The sequence below is a fragment of the Lynx rufus genome, unplaced genomic scaffold (assembly GCF_022079265.1).
Source record: "Lynx rufus isolate CCGP_SWC_20201006 ecotype Redwood Valley unplaced genomic scaffold, mLynRuf1.p SCAF_15, whole genome shotgun sequence".
Classification (NCBI taxonomy): Eukaryota; Metazoa; Chordata; class Mammalia; order Carnivora; family Felidae; genus Lynx; species Lynx rufus.
The window spans coordinates 34972352-34998872 of NW_025814829.1; the positions used below are offsets into that span (position 1 = coordinate 34972352).

The 26521-nt window shown below is 37.2% G+C and overlaps 1 pseudogene; it reads right to left on the bottom strand.

The window, feature by feature from the left end:
* Positions 1-751: 751 nt before the first annotated feature.
* On the bottom strand, positions 752-25045 carry LOC124509851 (cytochrome c oxidase subunit 1-like; annotated as a pseudogene).
* Positions 25046-26521: the final 1476 nt, after the last annotated feature.

Sequence of the window (26521 nt, forward strand, 5' to 3'; positions counted from 1 at the left end):
GTGGAACCAATTCAAGGACAACAGGTATAAAACTGTGGTTTGAGCCGCAGATTTCTGAGCATTGGCCATAATATAACCCAGGCCGTGTGCCCACTAGGGTTGTTTGGTTTAGTCTGCCTGGGATGGCATCAGTTTTTAGGCCTAGGGATGGAACAGCCCATGAATTCTGGACATCTTCCGATGAGATTAGTATGCAGACAGTCATTTCTACTGGCGGTGCTACTCAATTATCGACTTCTAGTAGTCGGAGTTCTCCGGGTTTTAATTCTTGAATGGGAATTATGTAAGGAGTCAAAGTTTAAGTCTTCATAATCAGTATATTAATAGTTTCAGTATCACTGATGTCCTATAGTTTTCACAGTTAGGGAAGGGTTGTTCATCTCATCTATCATATATAGGATTTGTAGACAAGGTAGGGCAATAAGAATTAAAATGATGGCTGGCAGAATAGTTCAGATAGTTTCTACTTCTTGAGCATCTATTGTGCTTGTATGTGTAAGCCTAGTTGTCAGTATTAGTGAAATAGAGAACTAAGGAGCTGATTAGGAATGCAGTTATTAATGTATGGTCATGAAAGTGAGGAAGTTCTTCTATAATAGGGGATGTAGCATCTTGAAAACCTAGTTGATATGCCATAGAGATACAAAGGATTTAAACCTATAATTTAACTTTGACCAAGTTATGTAATTTTTTTACTAATACCTCTTTATTGAGAAAGACATAGTGGTTATGGTATTGGCCTGGAACCAGCTTAAAAGGGTTCGATTCCTTCCTTTCTTATTTTAAGGGCACATAAGGTTGGCTCCTCAAATGTGTGATATGGAGGAGGACATCCATGCAATCATTCGAGATTAGTTGTAGTTAATTCTACTATTGCTACTTCTTGTTTAGATGCGAAGGCTTCTCAGACTATGAAGATTATTAACATTACTGCTGTTAATGAGCTGAAAAAGAACCTATTGAGGACATTGCATTTCAAGTTGTGTATGCATCTGGGTAATCGGAATAATGTCGAGGTATTCCAGACAATCCTAGGAAATGTTGAGGGAAAAATGTTATGTTGACACCTACGAACAAAATCGTGAGGTGGATTTTTGCCCAGGTGTTGCCGAGGGTATACCCTGAAAACAGGGGGAATCAGTGAACAACACCTCCTATAATAGTGAATACTGCTCCTATTGACAATACATAGTGGAAGTGGGCTACTGCATAATATGTATCGTGAAGAACAATATCTAATGAGGAGTTTGCTAGTACAATGCCCGTTAGACCCCCTACAGCAAATAGGAAAATAAAGCCCAGGGCTCATAAGATAGCAGGAGACCATTTAATATTTCCTCTGTGAAGGGTAGCGAGTCAGCTGAATACTTTTTACTCCAGTAGGAATAGCAATAATTATAGTGGCTGATGTGAAGTATGCTCATCTGTCAACGTCCATTCCTACAGTGAACGTGTGGTGAGCTCATACAATGAAACCTAAGAAGCCAATAGATATTATTGCTTAAACTATTCCTATATAGCCAAAGGGCTCTTTCTTACCTGAGTAGTTGGTGACAATATGTGAGATCATTCCGAATCCCGGTAAACCAAGTTAGACTGAAATAATTGTCATTCCCGAAGCATATGAGTAAATCTAGTCAGATGAATTGCAAACTGATATTTACAACAATATCCAGAACAATGTAATGCCACAATATTTCTAATAACATCTGGAACCAGGTAATGCTGATATATGGGCATGCATAAATAGAACCATTAGGTAAATGTTTGAGAGGCTGATTTCATGCCTATTTTTAGCAAGTGTATATGAAGAAGCAAGTAAACTTTTATATTGTACTTAAGGTTTAACTTGATGACTAAATGTCAGATTAAAAAAATTTTTTTAATATTTATTTATTTGGAGAGAGAGAGAGACAGAGAGGCAGAGTGTTAGTGGGGGAGGGACAGAGAAAGAAGGAGACACAGAATCCTAAGCAGGCTCCAGGCTTTGAGCTGTAAGCGCAGAGCCTGATGCGGGGCTTGAACTCATGAGCTGTGAGATCATGACTTGAGCCAAAGTCGGGCATTCAACCGACTGAGCCACCCAGGCGCCTCTCAGTTTTTTAAGATATACAGAGGCAAGAGAAGGACATAGAGCCTTAGATTCAAAAGAGCAGTGATTTATTTCTGGTATCGTTTTTCCCAAGATGCACGGACCAAGGTAAATGACTTCATCTCTTAAAGTCCGAGTTTTCTCATCTAGGATGAATATCATAAAATTATTATAAGAATTAAATCAGACAATGGATAGGAATTTTCTTGGTCCATAGTAGTTTTCTTCTAATGAGGTGATAAAGGAAAAATGATGTATTTGACTCTTTAATATACATTTCTTATTAATAATTTTTCTTCTTTCATTGTAATATTTCACATGTCATTTTCTATTTGACTACAAAATAGCCCTTGGCCAAGAAACCAAAAGCAAAGCAAAGCTCAAATGTCATATGAAAACAAAAATAATTCAGTAGTTTTTATTACACCAACAATTGTTACCTGTGAAAACTGAACAAAGTTCATTTAACTTAAGAACTGATAGAATTCTTCCAACAACAAACCTATTAATAAATATTAGTGCTATAGAGATTTTCTAGTAAAAGAGAATAGAGTAAGCTCTCAGGCTCTCATTCATGCAGTGATTTCAGTGTGTTTTTTAAAATTTGTTTAATGTTTATTTTTGAGAGAGAGAGACAGAGCGTGATCTGAGGAGGGGCAGAGAGAGAGGGAGACACAGAATCTGAAGCAGCACAGAGCCCAATGTGGGGCTCAAACCCATGAACCATGAGATTGTGACCTGAGCCAAAGTCTCAAAGTCAGATGCTTAACTGACTGAGCCACCCTGGCACCCTTCAGTGTTGTTTTAAAAACCAAATGCTTTGAATGCTGGGTATTTCTCTATAGACTTAAACTTTTTCCACCCTTCAGCCTACCTCAGTGATTCTCTCTCTCTTTCTCTCTCTCTCTCTTTTTTATTTTTAAATGTTTATTTATTTTGAGAGAGAAATAGAGGAAGAGCATGCACACATGAGCCCATGGGGGACTCGATCCCACCGACCATGAGATCATGACCTGAGCCAAAATCAAGGGTCAAGCACTTAACTATCTAGGCCACCCAGGGGCCCCAGTGATTCTCTCTTTTAATGTGCATAAAATTACTGTGCAGAATTCTATATATAAACCATGTATACTGTGCTTTGGGTAAATTTAAGGGATTTTTCAAAGGTAGTTTTAATTATATACAATTATGACTTTACCTGCTGAGAGGCAAGAATTAACTTGCCCAACACTGATCCTTTACAGGCTGGTTTCACAGTAAAAAAAAAAAAAAGATTTTCCTTGAAGCTCCCTTCAAACTAGCTTTGTATCAGTGCTTAAGATAATCAGTCCTAGTCAACTGCAAGTTTGGACACCAGCTTTCTCTTCCCAGACCATCATGGCCAGGAGAGACTGGAGTTACCCTCAACAGTGAATGCTTAAGATGGCAAGATAGGGTGGGAGCCAAGGTTCTGTCAACTAATATTGTTATTGTATCTTGGCCCTTGAACAACGAGGGGAGGAGCCATGCTTCCCTAATCATGCAATATAAAGCCATCGAGCCCAAGGGTTGGAGTTTCTTTCTTAGAATCTGCAATCCAGGCCTGCTAGACTTCTATGCACAGCCCTAGCAGGTCTGGTATATGGAATGATAGGCTATTTGCATTGATTTCCATGACACCCATTGACTTAGGGTCTCCTTCTTCCTTTATAAGATACTACTCTACTGTACTAACTTCTTACCACCTGTTCACCCCCTTCCCACTAAAATAATAGATGGAACAGTAAGTATAAACAAATTGTAAGCATTTACAAACTTTACTTTTTAAATCTTGGAGACAAAAATTTCTCCAATTCTTTATCTCTTTTCCAACAGAGTTAGAAAGTAGTTAAGGAATATTTGAGACTAAAACCCTAAACCTCAGTTTTTCAGCCTCCAGTACTCTTCTGCCTATATTGCTATGCTACTGAAATCCAGCTCTGGCACGTGATTAGATTCTATTGGATCAGAGCAGCAGTAACAACAACAATAACAACAATAATGTAGACATCATTTTCAAAAGTGCTTTTGACAAGAGCTTCAAAATATTATCTTATTTAATTTTCATGAGTACCCTCCAAAGAAGCTATTATATTTGTGTTTTACAAGTGAGTGAATTGAAGCTCAGAGAGGATAAGGAACTTGTCTGTGCATACATAACAAAAAGATGATCAATCTCTAAATCAAACCCAAATCTAACCTCAGATTCCAAGCATTAAAAAAAGATTTTCTACCACCTTTACACTCTGGAGGTGAGAGGGATATCCGGATCTGCCATGTTACCCCAGTCTCTATTTATGTCCTCAATATGTTGTGAAACCTACTTTATATTAAGAAGCTTATGCTTTATTTTTCTTTAAATATTTGAGGCATTGCCTATGTAGTTACTGGCCAAATTTTTTATAGAAATATTATTTCTTAATACTTCAGCCATACAAAAAAATCATTTTCAGTAATAAATGTATTTGAAGTTCATTTACAAAAAGACCAGTCTCAGAAGCATTGATTGAACATATCTACACCTCTCGAGTATGACCAGTTATCTGATTTCTAAGTTCACTATACTTTTGAAGCATCAAACAGCATAATAGCAGAGCTCATTGATGGAGGCTAGTGGTGGTAGATGACCACTCTTTTATCCTAGTAAAACTATCATTTTATTTTGTTTTTTAGGTTGTCTTGACAGATGAGGGAAGTGACAGAAAAATAACAAGAGCTGATAGGAAAACTTAAATTTGAGATACGGGTAAATACTTCTACTACCCTCCAGAGACACTATTGTTGTAAATTATATTGTTGTACATCATAATAGCTAATGTTTATGTTGATGACTTGGAGCCATTACATTCTATATACATGCTCTCTTAAAAATGGTAAGAACACTTTAAATATACTTTAGAAAATTTTAATTACAGGTTAAATTGAATAGTAAACATTTTTATAATTATGAGGGCAAACCCTAAATTAGAAATCCATGATTCAGAGACACAAATTTTCTAGGGATCTCTACTTCTGTAGTAGAGTGTACCAAACCCCATAAAGAACTGAGGCTACCATTTAATTTACTCCCAAAGTATTTTGGAGACATTTGGTGGACCTAACTTCAGTCTTCTCTCCTTAGGTAGTTTGACTGTCTGTTCCTCCCTTTCTTCTTTAGGGTAGGAGAGAATGGGATTTGGAGTCAGTTCAGGTGACAATGAATCCCAGCAATGTAGTCTTGGGCAAGATTTTCACTTCCCTTTACAAGAATGTGGTAACTACAGAGTTTGTTTGTTCGTTTGTTTGTCGCCAAACAATGGCGAAATGATTTCCTTTTCCACTTGTTATAGTCACTGAACTCTTCTGTGGGGACCTTCTTCATATGATCAGACCACATCCTCTCACCACAGAAATGGACGACATGACCCAGGCCTGGGCAGAGCACATTGTTCAAGTGATTGGTTCAGATACGAGGATGTGATCCAAGCCAAAACAATTAATCTTCTTCAGGGCTTTTTTTTCTAGAGTTTTCAGAAAAAAAGGCACTCTTTCTCCCTGTTGGAATTACTAGCTATGGGGGTAATATCAGCCTGGAACTTCAGTGTTCATCTTTGATACACTGGGAAGAGCCTATCTGAAAATAAAGCCAACTCAGAGGGAAACAGAGCTGAGACACAAAGATGAAGTGCCAGAAAAATGATGATAACCTTCGACCCTGTGGACTCAGCCAGGCCTGAAGGCAACATCATAGGTTTTCCAGTTATTTGAGCCAACTAAATTCTCTTTTACTTAAAATAGCTGGCATTGGATTTCTGGCAATGTCATCTAAAGAATCCTTATTCATATATTCCCTAAGTGTCATTTTCTAATTTATAAAATGGTGATGAAATTCACTATGTCATCGAGTAAGATTTAAATAAAATGGTGAATGCCAATGACAGAGCACACATTGCATCCTCAATAAATGAACTCTGAATTCAACAATGAAGTGCATTTTCTCTACAACAGGAACTTTCACTGTGATTTCATTCTGCTCACTTCCCAGCTGATAGACGTTCTCGCCTCCCGTGGATGGGCCACTAGATGTTGGGCCTGCCTTTTCCATGGCCAAGTTGGTCAGGATGCTTCATACTGCTCTTGGCAGGCAGATGTTCTTAGAAGAAAAGGTCTCCGTCCTGCTGTGCCCTGGAATTATGAGACATCTCACCTAGAGAAGATAGAGATTTCCCAAGAAGACCACATTTAAAGCACAGATGAGCTGATTTTGGTCCTGATTCAGGAACATCTGGAGGAACAGCTGTGGATGACAAGAACATGTTTATCTCTTTTGAAAAGAAAAGTAGTGAAAAGGCAGGGAGTACACTGGGACAAAATAAGAGATCTCTTTCCATCATCCAAACTTGGAGTGGGAAATGATGAGTAAAAACACAGCTTATTTTAATTTGTTAATTCGACGATAGTAGACACACAGTGTTACATTAGTTTCAGGTAAATCTACACCTGTGATTCCACAAGTCTATGCATTATGCTATGCTCTCAAGTGTGGCCACCGTCTATCTCATATGTAGATGACAAACTGATGGTTGTCAGAGGGGAAGGGAGGGGGGAAGATGGGCAAAATGGGTGAGAGGGAGAAAGAGATAAAAGCTTCCAGTTATAGTAGAGCTTGTGTTTAAATCAGATATTTTAATGAGTTGAGAAGGTAGAAAAGAGAACTAAAGTCTTAAAGCCATTAGCCTTTGTGCCTCCCACCCACAGCTAATATTAGTTATAAGGGTCTAGAAAGTATATCAGTATTTGATCTCCAAATATTTCCAACTGGCAAAACCTAAACTTCTTTCTTTTTTTTAAAGTTTTTTTGTTTTATGTTTATTTATTTTTGAGACAGAGAGAAAGAGACAGAGCACAAGCAGGGGAGGGGCAGAGAGAGAGGGAGACACAGAATCTGAAGAAGGCTCCAGGCTCTGAGCTGTCAGCACAGAGCTCGAACCCATGAACCGTGGGATCATGACCTAAGCTAAAGTCGGACACTTAACCAACTGAGCCACCCAGGTGCCCCCCTAAACTTCTTTCTTATTATTAGAAGGCTAACTCCCTTAGGATTACATTTGGGCGATTATGTCCTAAAAAAGTCCCTAAAATGTACTATACTTTCGTAAGTCAGTAGTTTTTCCTTTCTTTTGGCAAGATTAAAAAGACCATATACTGTGACTTTTTCACAAATAAATTCAGTAGTTTGGGCTCAACTTCACAAACTTATGATCATGGCTTTTAAAAGAACTTTTTTTTAAGTGCCTGGCTCTATGGAGAAAGCCCAAATGTCCATTGAGTGATGAATGGATAGATACACACACACACACACACACACACACACACACACACACACATACAATGGAATATTACCCAGCCATCAAAAAGAATGAAATCTTGCCATTTGCAACAACGTGGATGGAGCTAGAGTGTATTATGCTAAGCGAAATAAGTCAGAGAAAGACAAATCCCATGATTTCACTCATATGTGGAATTTAAGAAACAAAATAGGTGAACATATGGGAAGAGGGGAAAAAAGAGAGAGGGAAACAAACCATAAGAGACTCTAAACAAGAGACAGCAAACTGAGGGTTGATGGAAGGAGGTGAGTGGGGAATGGGCTAGACGGGTGATGGGCATTAAGGATGACAAGCACTGGGTGTTGTGTGTAAGTGATGAATCGTTGAATCTACTCCTGAAACCAATATTGCACTGTATGTTAACTAGCTAGAATTTCAATAAAAATTTAAAAAGAAAAGAAAGGTGATAAAAAAATAAATAATAAATTAGAAGTGCCTGCCTCATATTTACCCAAACTAGGAAAAATAAAATTTAAACCTCCCCTGGGGGAAAAAAAGAGACTAGTTGCAGTTTTATGGTCTAAACTCTATGTATTTTTTTTTACTGCAGCCAAGTTACTGAGGTGTTTTTCTCACAGAAAAGTTAGAACCTGATCATAAACAAACTGTAAAGGCATGTTAGATTAGTTGTTATTATGCATTTTCTAATCCTCCTTCACGTGGAGACTTTCTAGAAGACAGTTCTAGAATACTCATCCATGCTAGTGAAAAGGAGAAATTCAGGTTTCTTTTCAAGAGGGAGTAAAAGCCTTGCAAAACATATGGGTTTAGCTTTATTGCAAACAGTTTCTAGACAAACATAGATGAGCGATTTCACAGCAGCAGGGCACCCATGTAAGTAAATACTGAACTGTGGGACTCAAAAAAACAAATTCAAAGAAAAACATTAATCAGCTTGAGTTTCTCCCCCCACCCCACAACATTCTAAAAGAATAAACAGATCAACATTAAGGAATGCTTTCAACAAGAACAACAAGCAAAGCACAGTTTCGTGTTGCCCTTGATAAGAATTTTCAGCTATTTAGAGACTTTCTCTTAGCTATTGTTCATTTTGGGTCATCATGTATGTGAAATAGTCAAACATCAAAATACTGTAATGTCCTAATTACTTTGCCTTTGAAATATTGCCTATTCAACTTCTGGTTGACCCAGAAAATATGCTGCACCCCTTATTGGAAGAAAGTAGGTACTAAGTGTATACCTGACTCAGAGAGTAGCTTACATACCAATATTCAGAGTTCCTTACTGAGAAGTACTTTTTTTATAGAAAGACATGATAAAGAGTCTCAGCTTGAGATCTTACAGCAACTAAATATACAACGTAAAGCAGAGACTTAAAATATTCTGAGTAATCTAGGTTTGAAACATTTTCATCTAAAATAATCAGGTAATGGGCAAGGAATAATTTTTGTTTCTTGGTTTATCACTGTAATTTTCTTCACTGTCTGCTTAGTGTAGCCAAAAATCTGTGCAAATGTAGCTGTTCTGAGAACCACACACCCAGACTCCAGGCACCCATTAGACAATGTTCAGCAACTCTCATCTTGCCAAGCAGAAGACAGGGTCACTGGCTCAGTTCCTCTGCGGCCAATCGTTTCCATACTTTTCTTCTTGAGATAATTTTGCTTACATGCAAACACATTCATTGCAGGGTTAAAATGGGGAGCAACTTTCTGACATAAAAGCAAAACTGTGTATGTTCCTAAAATAGCATTATTGACAATGAGGCTAATGCATTTAGATTATTGAGTGGCCCATGTTAATTTGAATCTGTATTTGAATGTCGTTTTATACATGTCTTGTTTAGGGCTAAAGGTTGTATGTAATGGTAATTGTTAATGCCAGCGATGCTTTTATTTTATTCTCATAAATAAGTATAAACACATACAAAAAGTTCAGTAAATTGTAATAGGTAAATAATTTTTCAAACACATTTTATTGGCATTTATGAAAACCTAACCCCTGTTCAAAAAGTTTTCTCACTAAAAAGATTGCATTAAAAAAATAACTTCTCAATAAGACTACCATTTTCAGTGTTGAGATTAGAGATCTATCTGGTAGGTAGATATAATTTTCTAGATCAAAGGCTTGTATAACTTAATATTACTGAAAACTGATCATCTTAAATGTGTGTGTGTGTGTGATGGTAAACCCAACTTTAGAAAAAATAAGCATTCTTATTGGCTTAGTTTTATATTATTTTTATGATTACTTTTATACTAAATCTTTACAACACTTAATAAGCAATCATTTTTCTACCATTAAGGATTCCTAGTAATAAGCATTTTCAACTATTTGAGAATATGTTACAAATGAGATTTTGTAAACTATTACAGAGTAATCCTTTGGAGAATGGTATTAGTTACCTAGTTTTTGCTTATATGACAAAAAACAATTAGCAACTTTCCACAGTCAAATAGCTAGTTTTTGAAAAGTATTTTAGTAGTTATGATCATGTTTACAGTTTAAAATGCCATTTAAGCAATATTACAACAGTGAAAACTATTTTAAATCATTTTACCTGAAATATTCTCTTTTCAACAAATCAAGCTATTTTAATTTTTTCTGACCTTTCTTCTAATTCTCTACCTGCTTACAACATTTTAAGTAGATTTATTTACAAACCATGCTTTTGTGAGGAATCTGTATATACCATAAGGCATATTTAAATGTCTCCTATTATTATCTATGCTGTTTGCTATTGTGTTTCTGTGTTCTTGGAGAGTTCTGTATGTATTTGGGAGAAAATAGATTCAAATATGGCTCACTTTTCTCTGTGTAGGTGATCTAGAGCTTTATGAGATGAAAGAGAAGATAACATTGATGCTACTCTTTTCTTTTTTTTTTAATTTTTTTTAATGTTTATTTATTTTTGAGACAGAGAGAGACAGAGCATGAATGGGGGAGGTTCAGAGAGAGAGGGAGACACAGAATCTGAAACAGGCTCCAGGCTCTGAACTGTCAGCACAGAGCCCGACGCGGGGCTCGAACTCACAGACGGCGAGATCATGACCTGAGCCGAAGTCGGACGCTTAACCGACTGAGCCACCCAGGCACCCCAATGCTACTCTTTTCATGTCACTGCCCAGTATTATAGCTGCATGTTTAGCCTTTGTTATAAATGATGCAGCTAGCTCAATATAGTGAAGGTCCCAGAGCCTGTGTTACATGACATGTCTAATACTAGGAGTCCGGAAGGTCAAGGAAGGTCACCATTCTTCCCAGAGTGAGTGGATAGTAGTCAAATCATCATACATAGCTACTCTAGAGTCTAGAGCAATTTAAAGAAATATTTTCAGCTCAGCCTCTTAGGGAGTCAGTGAAGAAGAAAAGCAACAATTCATCTGTAACTACTTAGAATCCTGGAGTATGTTAATAACTATTCCTATGGAGAGGCATTTTACAAAAGAGTTTACTATCCATGAATACACTTCTTTTTAACTAAGGACTAGAATTGGCAAAGTTTGTCTTTGTCTGGAAAGTTTGTCTTTGGTGGCTAAAAGACAGGTGCCAATACAGTTCTGTGAAGGCTCTTGAACTCTCTGAGGATGACAAAAAAAAAAAAAAATCAACTAGAAAAGCTATCAAAATTATGAGTTAGCTAGAAGTCATTCAAGAAATAACTAAGTGAAAGCTTTTTTAAGATGTATTTACAGATAGAAGTAGAATAAATTTAGCTAGAAATTAAAATACAGATTTCTTAAAAATATCTTCATGATGTTCTGCATTTATGTATTGTTAATATCCACTTTGATTAATTTCTCTACTTGGTTCTGTTTACATAATTTTAAAATGTGTCTAACTAAAGGGATCATAATAATTACTCCAGAACCATCAGCCCCTTTGTGTCTCCAGCAGCAAAGAATGGTATGCTTTAGTATTTTAAGTTATTTAATTTCTAACTAACAAAATATTTTAAAACTAATATAGATTTTATAGTCTATTTTATAGTCCAAATAACACTATATTTAATCATGGAACACATTTTTTTCAATAATTTCTTCTGAATATGAACACTCTGAGTAAAAGACAATCAGATAAAGGCATTAAATTTTTGTGAAGAGATTTCGCTAGGAAACCATCTAAGAATTTATTGTGTGACTCATTAAGGATTTATTCAATATTTACAATGAATTGTCTGTTTGATTTACTATGTAGAGGGAAAATGGCACTGGATTACATGATGGAAGTTTAGGGGCCCATAAAAATTAAGATTTCAAGAAATACTGTATTTGCTTTCAAATAGCTTATCATTTTAGATCAGTGAATTAAAATCTCAGTGAAACACAATATGCTGTTATATATAAAGAGCTGATATCATAAACTATTAGTGTGGCATGCGTTGCACAGTGGTCTTGATTTACTTTGTCAAGAATCTAATCTTCAGTTGGGGCGCCTGGGTGGCTCAGTCGGTTAAGCATCCGACTTCGGCTCAGGTCATGATCTCACGGTCCGTGAGTTCGAGCCCCGCGTCGGGCTCTGTGCTGACAGCTCAGAGCCTGGAGCCTGTTTCCCATCCTGTGTCTCCCTCTCTCTCTGACCCTCCCCCGTTCATGCTCTGTCTCTCTCTGTCTCAAAAATAAATACACATTTAAAAAAAAAAAAAAGAATCTAATCTTCAGTATCTTTAACAACTGGTAGCAGGGAGGTGTGAAACCACATACAGGTAAGGTAATAAGTTCTCTCCTTAAAGTCTTAGCTTTAGAAGTTTCTTGAACTGGGTTAGGTTGAGTGGGAAGTGATAAAATAGGTAAGGAAGTAGTTTAATTTACTAGATATTCTGAAACAAAGACTACTTCTCTCTCTCTCTTTCTCTCTCCCTTTTATTTTTCTCCCAATCATTGTTATTGAGTAATGCATATTTTGTAATATGGAAAGATGTGTGGCCATATCTGTGTGGATTCAATACAGACATGTTCACTGTCAACATTTCATTTCTCTCTACATTCTTTCTAATTTAGACCTAAAACTGGCTTAGCATAGGATGCTGAGGTTGCCTATAAGAAAGAAAAAAAATTTCCTCTTCTTTCCATGTCTATGTTTGAAAATAATAAATCTATTGTATAACATAGTAAAAAATAAATTAGACTGGGAATCGATTGAGTATGGATTTAATTTCAGGTCTACTTATAAGTAGCCAATAATTAGCAGGGTGACTATGAGCAAGTTATTTCACCACTCTTCGTCTGGGTTTCCCTATTTGTTGAAGAGATTGGATGGAGAAACTTCTAAGACTTCTGTCACTGCTGTGATTCTCTGACTCTAAGAATTTACTGAGTTAGCCCTCTGTAAGCATTGTGGACAATACAGAAATAGTATTAGATATTATCTCTGCCCTCAAGGCCTTTGCAATCTAATCATGATTGAACAATAAGACTAATATGACAAGTTGCTGGGAAAAAATACAAATCTAATAGATACAGCTGTATGCTTTGTCTCCTAAGAGCTTTGTAAAGAGCTCTCTCTTTTCTGAAACACCCCTCATTCCAAGATACCCCACTCTCCCGGTTTTCCTCCTACTTCACCAACTGCTCCCTCTCATTCACTTTGCTGACACCTTTTTTCCTCACTAAGTATTTCTGTTCCTTGTGTGAGACCTCTTCCATCTTTGCATACTTTCTCCATATATGATCTTATTGATACTCTTGCCTTTAAATGCTATCTATATTCCGCTGATTCTCACATCTATGTTTAGCCTAGATTTTTCCTTTGAGCTTCTGGCTCATGTTTTAAACTACCTACTTGATCTCTTCATGTGGTTGGTTTATAGAAGCTTTGATTTTAACACATCTTATACCGAATTCTTGCTTTCTCTCCTCTCTCAGTCCTCTTAGTAAATATCAAGTCCATCCATCTTACCATTGTTGTTCAAGCCAGAAATCTTAGACCCATTCTTGATTTCTTCCTTTCTTCCTTTCATGGCCAAGCTATCAGTATATCCTGTTTCTTCCTCTGAGGTTTATTGTGCCCCTATTCACTTCTCTTCATCACCACCCTGCCATCTTGGTCCAGACAATTACTCTTTCTCATTTGGACCATCACAGAACACTAATTGACATTTCACATCCACTCTTGTCATTTACCGTTTTTTCCAAAACAGCAGTTGGAGTAATCTTCTTAATACAGAAATCAGATTATATCAAACATCACAGCACAGTCTGCACATCACTCTTGAAAATTAAGCATTTTGCCATGGCCAGTAAAGCCTTGAATAATGAAGTCTTGGACCAGCTCTATGGTTTCATGTTGCAGCTCCTTCCCAGGGCTCTTTCCTCACACTCAAGCTCTACTAGCTTTTCTTCGTTCTGTGAACAACCCAGGTTCTTTTCTGCCTCAAAGCCTTTTCATTTTTTTTTCTTCCTTCTGCCTGGATTACTTTTCCTTCTATCATATGCAAGACTGACTCTTTCTCATCTTTCCATCAACTTTGTCACCTCTTTAAGAGGTTTTCTGGGGCCTCCTGTCTAATATGGTTCCATTCCCTATTAGTCTTAACAACATTTGCTACCCTTTTCTACTGCACTCATTACAACTTTTATTTATTTATTTGTTTGTTTGTTTATTTATTTTTGTAGATAGTCCTCCTGAGGCTGCCACTATTAGATAACTACCCAATATTCAGCCATACTTCTTATTAAGAAACACTTGATAGTCTTTGGGTGACCACTGCACCCAGATAAACAAAATTACCCACTCTCCTAAGCTCTCTTGCTGTGAGGGGTGGCAATGTGATACAGGTCTGGTCACTGAGTCATCAGCTGATGACTTCAGAGGAAGGTCTTGCTTACCTGTACTTCTGGGGAGTTCTTGCTTACAAATATCCTCCTCCTTCTAGAACTCTTTTCTCATTCCTACATGAAGTATAGACTTGATGTCTGGATATTCAATAGCAATTGTGCAATCATGAGTATGAAAGTCATGAACTAAACTTGATGGAACAGAAAGAGAAGAGTCTGGGTCTTTGACAACAAAAGCTCAGTTATACTAGGCCTGGACCAACTTACTTTGAATCTTTTGTTAAACTTATACCCCAAGCGCTTACAGCATTGATTTCTAGTTTTTTTGTTATTTGACCATCTATGCATTCTTAACAGCTGTATTTCTTTCTCGAATGCAACTGTACAAGAACAGCAACCGTAACATCTTGTAGCCCCAGCATGCTGGCAAATGCCTGATGTACAGTAAGCTCTTAATTAATATTTGTTAATCTGGGTGCCTGGGTGGCTCAGTCGGGTAAGAGTCTGACTTTGGTTCAGGTCATGATCTCACAGTTTGTGGGTTTGAACACTGCGTGGGGCTCTGTGTTGACAGCTCAGAGCTGGAATCTGTTTCCGATTTTGTGTCTCTGTCTCTCTCTGCTCCCCACCCCCCTTGTTCTCTGTCTCTCTGTCTCTCTGTCTCTCTCTCTCTCTCTCTCTCAAAAAAAAAGAAAAAAAAACATTAAAAAAATTTTTAAGTTAAAAAAATATTTGTTAATTTAAGTCTACAATTTGAAACATAAAAACAACTACAAAAAAAAAAAAGCCAAAGCACACCTTAGGGGAGAATATTTTCAGCATATATGACAGAAATGGTAAAGCCTTCTTTATGGGTACCATAGGTGGTGCCATCATTTAAGCAGTCAAAGGTTTTAAGAATTGTCCAGTAAGTCATAGAATATGGGGGATTTGATTATATTGCAACCAGAGCACCACAGTTAAGAAGTAACTTAAAATGTGAGAAGACCTAAAGTGTGCTCAATATCTTAACAGTAGCCTTACAAGCAGTGAAACATGGAGCTAGGCAGGGTTGGGTCAGTAGTGGTGGGCAACACTCTCTCAGTTTATCACAAAGAACTGGAATCGTGTTGATGATTCCTTCCTCTGTCCAATATTCCAATGGTGTTCAGCTTGCTGGAGATCTTTCCCCATTGCCTCTAGCCCAGTTATGCCCTTGCCACTCATACACTTCAGGAAATCTAATAATTAATAACCCTGAGGTCCCAAGGTTGACATGCATAATATCATATAAATTGTCTTCTAAATAACTAACGCACGTGGATTTGAAATAAGCATCTGTTTTCTCCATCCTAAGAGTTTTGTGATCAATCAGGAAATAGCTATTTCCTAATTAAGCATTTGAGCAAGTATTTTGGCATTGGCTTAGGTAGGCACTGTAAGCTGGCAATCTGGATAATTCAAAATTCAGTCCTTATTTCAAACTATCCTAACTCAAAATCACTTACATAGCATCAGAAAATGTTTCTTACGATGTTGATTGGCTCTGATGAAAACATACCTATGAAGTTGGAAAATATAGGAAGGAATGGAAGAAAAGAAAGTGGCTAAGTGGAATGGGTGAATTGCTGATTCTGTGATGTATGAATGAAACAAATAATTATCCAAATGACTCTTTGTAGGATTCAATTCAGAGAGTAATCAGCTCAATTGTATTTCCTTCCTCTGAATAGTTTTTCCTGTTTTGTGCACGATCTGGTTCAGTTGAGACTAAGGTAATTCTAACTTATTTTATTATTTTATTTTATTTTATTTTATTTTATTTTATTTTATATTTTATATTTTATCACGTGGGCTCCTGTTTTTTGTCTACACAAGTCAAATTAAATGGTGAATTCTGTCCATGAAACAATTTAATAAAAAGAGCTGCCATTTACTGAAGGTCTATTAGGTACCCATCTTTTCCTGTGGATTATCTCAATTAACCCTCACAATAGTTCTGAAAGCTAGATGTTATATTATTATTGCATATTTCATAAGTAAAGAATCAGAGGCTCAAAAAGTTAAATTGTGACTTCTGACAAGGGACTCTGGTTTATCTGGTTCTAAAGACCATGCTGTTTGAATCCCATATGCAGCCTTTAAAAGAATTTTTTTTCTTTTCTTTTTTTTTTTTTTTTGAGACTTAGCTTTGCCTGTGAAGATGCAATTTTAGCTTTTTATTAAAGACAAGGGTGAAGAAGAGTTATTACACATGTATGGCATTTGCAGATCTTAGTATCTCTGGTTTAGGAAAGAATTGTAATCTTGCCACTCAAGATTCCACCTACCTCTGGTAAAAGGAAGATTAGAAGATTGGAAAATTTGACATGACTTTGATGTGTTAAATGCTAAATAGTGCTGCACAGGATGAAAATTCTTTGGAAGAAGACCACGGGTATAACTATTTTTGCAGGTGTTTTAGAGCAAAAATCTGTTCACTCAGTAATTCCACATTTTTGGGAAGGACATAACTAGGAAAAAGTTTAGTTTTTTTTTTTTTTCCAAGGAAGCATCATGAAAATGCCAGAAATATAGAGGTAATTATTTTGATCAAGCTTTTATGTTACTCATTATGATGGCAAAATCAGTTTGTACCATAGAGAATCATTTGTCAAAAAGCTTGGAAATATGGCACATTGCTAATTGTAGCAAAAGCAATTACATTTGCTTTCTTGATTGAGAAGAAAGAAAATGAGTATTACCCATTAATTAATAAAACTACAAAGAGTCTCGATTCAAATACACATTTATTTTCTTGGTAAATACAAGGTGATTTGACATTTGTAAAATCCCGTGGCAATCTGGGTAGAGAAGTCCAGACTTTCTCAATGTCAAGGGAAAATAAATTTAAAGTTTATTAGTGACTCATTCAGTGAAATGCATAGAAAAAAAAATTAGAGGTTTCAAGAAGGAAAACATTAATCTACCAGGACAAATGGAATTATAGAGGAGAAAGGACCCTCGTTAGAAATCTTTAACATAGTCTTGGAACATAGCTTTGTATGTTAACTATAATCCAAATTACAGATCTGTGTTTAACCAGATGACAACTAAGGTCATGATCTGAATTGTCCAAACAGATTGATCTAGACCTTTGATGAGGCCCTGTTAGCCTTGGGACTTCCCTAAGCCTCTGAGTTGACACACAGAGAAGCACTGAATATCCTGTGACTGCATGGGCAAGTCTGCTCCCAAATCAAGCTCATTTCTTTTAAAACCAAGGAATAATTTCCATTAAGCATGTGAGAGTTCTTTTAGAAACTTTTTGTGTGGGCTGTAGCTCATTTTCATTCCAGGGTTGTTTTTTTTTTTCCATCACTCAGGACAATTCATTAGAAAATCCACCAAATTTATTTGAAGTAACCAATTAATCCTTTGAGAAGCAACAATTAATATGCAAATTGCACCACATTAAGAGTCTCAGGAGGAATGGATTAAACTGAAAATATACAGCCCTTCAGAAATTAAAAAAGACATGGTTTTACTGTCACAGCTTTTCAAAATCCTTGTGATTTTTTTTCCTATGGTTCATTTTATTACCTCCTTGCCTAGAAATACCAAAACAAATGACCATGCCTGTCTTAAATGCATTACATCAGGAGACTAATAGAAGGATATTAAACATGATAGTCATATTGACGAAAGACCTGATGAAGCAAATAACAATATACATAAATAAATATGAATTCATAACAGAGTAATTACATCAAAAAGTAAATAATTATCATTGCCATTTCCTTCTCAGAAGTGCTTACAGAGAGATAAAGGACCGAGGTCATTTTGAGAACATCACCAACCAAGCAACATCTTTACTCGTGCGTGCAAATTCTGTGGTACAATCAGTTTTTAAATGTTTGTGGCTTTTTTTTTTCCTGACAACCAGATAATGTGAGGGAGATACTAATATTATCAACAAAACACTTTCAAAATGGTATCCAATACTCACTGTGTGCTTTCTATATACAATTTACTGCTCAGTGATTGGCCTGTCATCACCACCTCACAGCAGCTGTGTGAAATAGGAATTGTCATTCTTGGCAAAGTGATGGACCTGGGGCCGCCCAGGTAGCAGAGTCAAGATCTGAGCCCAAAGACTGAACACCGGAGACCACGTTTCTCACGACTGTGTTACTTCTAAGAAAGGTGCCGGAAAATATCACAGGCATTTTCTTCTGAGATTAAGCAGTAAGCTGTTAGAAGCCTGGAAAGATGAATATTGCTGTTTAGATCATTGCCATCATGGTTACTTCTTGCCATTATTATTCTAAATATGCAATAAGAAATACGCCATAAGGATGAATACACAAGAGCTTTCTTTCCCACTGAGCTCAAGGAGTTTGAAATATCATCATCTCATGATCTTACCTTACATTTTCTCAGTAAGAGATTGAAAGAAGCCACATTCTTCCTCAGAGTGTGAATAAAAAATATCGAGTTGTCTATGGAGATATCGGTAGCTGATATTTGCAAAAGAATTCCATTAATTATCAACATTACTCTGGAAAATAGTTACTTTCCACAGAACTACCCAGCACTAGATTCTCTTTCTTTGTTTTTTGTATACCTACCATGATTTCCTTATCATTAACATTACTGTCATCATCATCATCATCATCATCATCATTTTCGTCTTTTCCCCCAAAATCTGAGACAACTGCTTGGACTCTATCCTTCAGGCACAGACAATTTTGGCATAAAGTATTAATTAATTCAATTAACAAGCAACCGTTAAGCATGTATCCCATGCAAAATACATTAGATGCTTTGTAAGAATAATTTTAAAATTCTCTTTCGAGGCTGCAATTTCATTGGGTCAACAAATCATATCCACCATTATAATACAAGGATTTTTCAGATGAGTACTTCTAAAAGTTACAGAATTATATAGGAGTTCATAGGTTATTTCCAAGCAGGAATTAGGGATAGCTAGGAGGGAAACTTGAGAGTAGTCGTTGAGAAGGGGGCTTTTAAATTGAGTTGAATTTGAATTGAATTGTGAGAAGAGTAAGTTGTGTGTGTGTGTGTGTGTGTGTGTTTATGTAAATCTGTTTTTTATGTAATAGCTTTGCTAATTTTTCCCTTAAAGTTGGAAGAGTCTTTTATAAAAAAAAAAAAAAAATACTGTGCCAGGCAGCCAGTCTAGCACAGCTTAAACCATAGCTCTGTTGCTTAGTCACTGTGTGATCTCAGGCAAATTATTATGTTCTGTTTCCTCATCTGTAAAATGAAGATGATGGTAATATCTATATCTCATAGGGTTCTTCTGATAATTAAATGAATTAATGTGAGTAAAGCAACAGTCACAATGCTTGGCACTATGTAAAAGTTAACTACTAGAATTATTATTTAAGTAGGGGTGGCAAATTCTAATCAGTGGTAGGCATTTAAGATGTATAGGTATAAGGCAAGAATTGTTTTGTATGTTTTAGCAATAGGAAGGAGGGCACTGTGAACTTAAGAAATGGCAAAAGCACAGATATGGAGAAATTGGGCTCATTTAATGCAACATTTCCATTTTGTTTTGTCTGGAGGAAAGTGTGTGTTTACTTTGGACTTTAAATCATGTTATATCCTATTTATCATGAGATATATTTATAGGTCAAACAAAGATAAAGTTTTTGAGGACTCATAAACATTAAATGTTGAGTCCTACTTTTTGCCTTAGAAAGTCTTACCATCAACAAAACTAAAAGGCAACCGATGGAATGGGAGAAGATATTTGCAAATGACATATCAAATAAAGGGTTAGTATCCAAAATCTATAAGGAACTTATCAAACTCAACACCCAGAAAACAAATACTGCAGTGAAGAAATGGGAAGACATGAACAGACACTTTCCAAAGAAGACATCCAGATGGCTAAAAGATTCATGAAAAGATGCTCAACATCACTTCATCATCAGGGAAATACAAATCAAAACCACAATGAGATACCACCTCACACCTGTCAGAATGGCTAAAATTAACAACTCCGGAAACAACAGATGTTGGTGAGGATGTGAAGAAAGGGGAACCCTTTTGCATTGCTGGTGAGAATGAAAACTGGTGCAACCACTCCAGAATACATTATGGAGTTTCCTAAAACATTTAAAATAGAACTACCCTATGACCCCAGTAATTGTACTACTAGGTATGGATCCAAAGGATACAAAAATGCTGACTAGAAGGGGTGCATGTACCCCAATGTTTATAGCAGTGCTATCAACAATAGCCAAATTATGGAAAGAGCCCAAATGTCCATCAACTGATGAATGGATAAAGAAGATGTGGTATATATATACAATGGAATACTATTTGGTGATGAAAAAGAATGAAATATTGCCATTTGCAACAACATGGATGGAACTAGATGGTATTTTGCTAAGAGAAATAAGTCAGAGAAATATAGACATCATATGATTTCATTCATATGTGGAACTTGAGAAATACAACAGATGAACAGAGGTAAAAGGAAGGAAAAATAAGATAAAAGAAGAGAGGGAGGCCATAAGAGACTCTTTTTTTTTAATGCTTATTCATTTTTGAGAGAAAGAGACAGAGCTTGAGTGGGGGAGGGGCAGAGAGAGAGGGAGACACAGAATTCAAAGCAGGATCCAGGCTCTGAGCTGACAGCCCAGAGCCCAATGTGGGGCTCGAACTCACAAACTGTGAGATCATGACCTGAGCTGAAGTCGGATGCTTAACCGACTGAGCCACCCAGGCACTCCCATAAGAGACTCTTAAATACAGAGAACAAACTGAGGGTTGCTGGAGGGGAGGTGGGTGAGGGGATGGGTTAAATGGGTGATGGGCATTGAGAGGGGGCACTTGTTGGGATGAGTACTGCGTGTCATATGTAAGAGATGAATCACTGGGTTCTACTCCTGAAGCCAAGACAACACTGTATGTTAACTAACTTGAATTTAAATTTAAATTAAAAAAATAATAATAATAAGGGGTGCCTGGGTGGCTCAGTCAGTTAAGAGTCTGACTTTGACTCAGGTCACAATCCCATGGTTCATGGGTTCGAGCCCCTCATTGGGCTCTGTGCTTATAGCTGAGAGCCCGGAGACTGTTTCAGATTCTGTGTCTCTCTGTCTCTCTGTCTTTCTCTCTCTGCCCCTCCCCTGCTTGTGCTCTGTGTGTCTCTCTCTCAAAAATAAATAAACATTAAACAATTTTTTAAATAAATAAAAAAAGTAAAAATAATAAAAATAAAAAAGAAGTCTTACATTTTTGATGAGACAGTAAGAGCAAACAGAGTTCCCACTATTGCCTACATGAAGTGGATAAAGAACTAGAGATAAAACAGGGTCGAACCCACTGAAAATTAATTGTTCCTTTAAGAGGATTGAAAACAATTATTTCTACTGTTCCACATGTTTATGTAACAAAAAGGCATTCTTATCCTTGTTCTTTCCAGAGAATAAAAACTGTTCTTCAATGCTATAGAACTGTATGTCTGATTCCTAACAGAAATTTTTCCTCTTTAGCAAGTATCCATCACTCTGATCACTTCGTGCATTTAATACTGTCAACCTAGGGGAAAGTGAAAGTCTGTTTCCAATCTTGTATTCTCAAAGCGTGTTGATTTATTTTTATAAGACTGCTCAGATTTTTATAGTAAAAAGCCACTTGAAAATCTTGTCTAAATACATTCAGGTGCATGCTAATTAATTTTTCTCCTGAAATTTGCACAACAAGAGAAACAGCTGGAGACACTTTATTAACTAATTGAAAATCTTGAGCTGGCGAGATACTTGGAAAAGAACAGAGGGGGAAACTAGCATGGTATGAAGGGAGACAAGTGTTCTTCCTAACAATGAGATCTAGTATTTATCCATTTGTCCATTGACTACTTCCTCTGCAAAGCTTCTGGCTCAGAAATAGACCGGAAATTAAATTAAATTGGTCTCTTGCATGATGCTCCAGAATGATAAATGTATGCACTTTTTGGTATTTGATATTTGATGGTTGATGCTGCTATACTATGCATTTCAGGTCACTTTGTTTCAAAAGACATGCAACTCAAAATAGTTTAAACAAAGAAGGGAATTTATTGTCTCATTTAACTGGGAATTTCAAGGGTTGCTCTGATTTCCGGCATGGCAGGAACTCAGGTCATGTAGTATGGGTTCTATCTTGCTATATCTCATAACCCTCCTTTGTTATCTGGCCCGGGTACACTTTCTGGCTGGTTTTCTTTCTGTGGCGGGGAAGACAGCCCTCACAACCTCCAACTTAAATCCTTATGGCCTGAGATCTAAAAGGAAAAGGAAGCCCCTTTCTCTAAAATACATATGTCAATTCAGAGAGAAGACCCTGAAGGCTTGCTTACCTCAAAGTTCCTCTCACCTATGGTAAAAATCTTCTCAAGCTTTAACATATATACACATCACTTGATGAACTTGTTAAAATGCAGGCTCTAATTAAGCTTACTTTTATATCTGTTATATGGATAACTTAATTCCCAAGGCTAGGAATTAATAAAACATGATTGATACTAAGGAAGGAGATGAATAATAATTAATGGAATAAATAGAAATTAAGAAACTGAACGAGGCTGTCACTTAAAAAGAGAAAAAGATTTATAAAAATTAAATAATTGAGATACCTGAGTAATAAATTGAAGTCTTGTGTAAACAGCAATGATTTTCTTTTCTCTTTGGGATCAGACAAGAGGAAAACTGGGCATCTCAGTTTCATTATTTAGTTTTATCCAAATGATAACTATAATTTACATTATGAGATTACACACACTCCCATTATATTTTCATAACAATTCTGACCAGACACTTGTTTGTAATTCTGTACTATCAAATGCATATGAGTCCCCTTACTCTGAGCAACAGCCTTGCTCTGAGGACCAGTAATATGGCAAGTCAGGTCCCTAACTTACTCCTGTCTAATGAGAGAAGCTCGGAGCTTCCGCTGGTTTAATACTTGGTTGTTAAAATGGCTTTCATTTTGATTCCCTGTGTCTGGCCTGTCTCCATTTTTTGACCTTTTTTTTTTACTGGCTTTGGATTTCAGAGATCAGATATTTTGGTTCTGACACTGGCCATAAATCTAGGCCTGTGTCCTGTGCTATTGGTTTTATGTGATGAAGTTTCCATCTTCTGAGTCTGGATCTGATGGTATCTGGAGAATAATTACTTGAATCAGCTTTGTCTCGGTTGCTTCTTCCGGTTCATTTCTAAATTTAAAAAAAAAATCTGTTAGTCCTGATGCTGGTTGCACTGGTTTTGATTCCAGATCCAACATATCCATGATTCATAATAATTAATATTATGTTAATAAATATTAATATTAATAATGATACTGATGAAAATGATAAAACTTTTATTTAAATATATTAACAGAGTTAATTTTCTTAATAACCTTAAATATGCAATAGTATTCTTTTCATTTACAGATGGGGAAATCAAGGCACAAAGAAATGAATTGATTTGTCCAAGTTCACAGTGGTAGAAAGTAGTAGAGCCAGAATTTGAAGCAAGTGGTTTGGTTATAGAGCTTCCTAATATCAAGGAGAAAAATATGCTATATGGTATTTTAATATTAATGGCAATAATGCTAATCATTTATTATGTGTCATAGTGCCTTTCCATAATGATGATGATGGTGATGATAAGAAACGATATATAGAACTATCTAGTTTACAAGATCTTTTTTTTTTTAATTTTTTAAAAATTTTTTTTAACGTTTATTTATTTTTGAGACAGAGAGAGACAGAGCATGAACAGGGGAGGGTCAGAGAGAGGGAGACACAGAATCTGAAACAGGCTCCAGGCTCCGAGCTGTCAGCACAGAGCCCGACGCGGGGCTCGAACTCACGGACAGTGAGATCGTGACCTGAGCCAAAGTCGGCCGCTCAACCAACTGAGCCACCCAGGCGCCCCTACAAGATCATTTTTGTATGCCTTATTTCTACAGCAGTGTCTGTCACCTGCAGTATGGATACAGTTGGGGGTTGGCATAGTGGGCGTCAGAATCAAAAAACACGTGTAGACTTGAGACCAACTGCCTAACAGGGGTCACTATTTGGAGGAGACACTGAACACCCTGTGGAAGAAGATCAGAGACAGGGGCATCAGTTTGTCTTGGAACTGGCAGACCGTGCTCTCAGCAAAAGGAAGTTGTTGGGTAAACATGCCCTTTTTAAGGGAACAGTTGTCGGGGTGCCTGGGTGGCTCAGTTGGTTAAGCGACCGATGCGGCTCAGGTCATGATCTCGCTGTTCCTGAGTTTGAGCCCCAGATAGGGCTCTGTGCTGACAGGTCAGAGCCTGGAGCCTGCCTGGGCTTCTGTGTCTCCCTCTTTCTCTCTCAAAAATAAATAAGAACATTAAGAAAAAAATTTTTATAGTGAACATTTGTTGTCATTCAAGCAATTTATCAACATTTGTCCTTTCAATCATAAAGAATATCGTCACCGAGGGAAGTTCTAATGTGTGCAATTTCCTTTTTGTTGTTGTTGTTGTTGTTGTTGCACATGCAGGGGAGTCTCAGGACCCCGTGCTGACTGGCACCCGCCCACGGCCACTGTCCTGCAGGCTTGTTGCTTCATCCAGTTCTGTCCAGGCTGCTTTCCAGAACTATTTCATTAGAATTTCCAGAGGTGGTTCCAGGCATAGGTATGCTTCAGAAGCTGCCCGAATCATTCTGATGAGCAGCCCTGGTTAAGAATCCCCACGATAGAATCACAGAACCAACCAGAAGGACTTGGGCAAAGTAAGTGAGCCGAACCTCGGAGAGATGGAGGGACCGGCCATTCACAGTGGCTGGCAGAGCTGGTGACAGGGCTCACGGCTTTCCTCACTGCCTTCATCTTCTGTTTGATTCTATGGGTATTCCCAGCAACAAGTGAGAGTACAGCCCTCCCCCCATTCCTCCTCTCCTGCTTTGCCCTGGGAGTGACCTCTCCCGCTTTGCCCTCTCCCGCTTTTCCCTGAGAGAGCTGACCTTTGACCCAATGTCCCTGCGACCACGAACAGCACTCTCCTTCCGCTTCCTTTCCGCGCGGATTCTGGTTCCGGTCTCAAGTATTGATCATCCGGCTGTGATTGTCCAACGGCTACCCTAGCCAGTTCTCCCTCTATTCCCGTTTACCTTCTTGGAATGTGATTCTCTTCCCCCATCATTTTGGTTAAATATCTCATGTTTTTCAACATAAAATTTAGACCTCAAGGTAGGAGGAAGTCTGTCCTGAGTTGTTCTCTCTAGTTCTGAAAACCTTGCGGCCTGCTCAGAATCTGTACTGGTTGCACCATGTTATACACAGCATTTCTCACGATAGATGGATCATTTCAGTGAGTTTTTCTTTTATTTTTACCTGAATATAAATTAAAAGGAAAGTGGAGACATGCTTTCTCATATATTTTTTACTTCTACATACCAGGTATTAACATAATAGTTTGATAAGGAAGATCTGCCATGGGCAAAGAAAGAGAGAACCTGAACCTTTGAAATATATAATCTGTTTCAGCTCTAAAATCATGTTAACTCTCCATTTTTGCCTTCACCCAAGGGGCATTGAAAGCCAAAACCTTGCAAAACTCAATTGGCCCCAGAGCTGAAGGGACAGCATACCCTAGCATTTGTTAGTATCAGGTGTATAGACTTACATCTCTTATGTAGGTTTGCTCTGGCCCATAGTTAATTATCCATAAACCCTTGGAAATAGTTTATCCGGACCCCAACATTTAAGTAACAAAGAAAAGAGAACATCTTCTCTGATTCAATATAGCACTGGAACAGAGTAAAGATGGGTGAGATGGATAAAAATCCAATTCTTTTACCCAAGGTTTCATATTAAGACATAGAAATTAGCATATAGGTTGCTGAAGATATTTTTAAGTTGTATTATTAAAAAAAAAAGAGGGGCATCTGGGTGGCTCGGTCAGTTAAGCGTCTGACTTTGGCTCATGTCGTGATCTTGCATGCAGTTTGTGGGTTTGAGCCCCGCATCGGGCTCTGCACTGATAGCTCAAGAGCCTGGAGTCTGCTTTGGACTCTTGTCTCCCTCTCTCTCTCTCTCCCCCTCCTCCACTCATGCGCTCTCTCTCTCTCTCTCTCTCTCTCTCTCAAAAGTAAATAAACTTAAAAATTTTTTAAATTAAAATTTAAAAAAAGAAAATGAATAAATGGGGGGGGGGAAGGTTTTTTCTAGCAGTATTACCTGAATAAGCATATCACTGAAAACAATTAGATATGAAGGTTGAAACATTTCACGTGCACTGCTGAGTCATAAGGTGTCTCTGGTGAGGCAGTCAGAAATCCTTAGAAGCCAGAAAATCAGTGAATG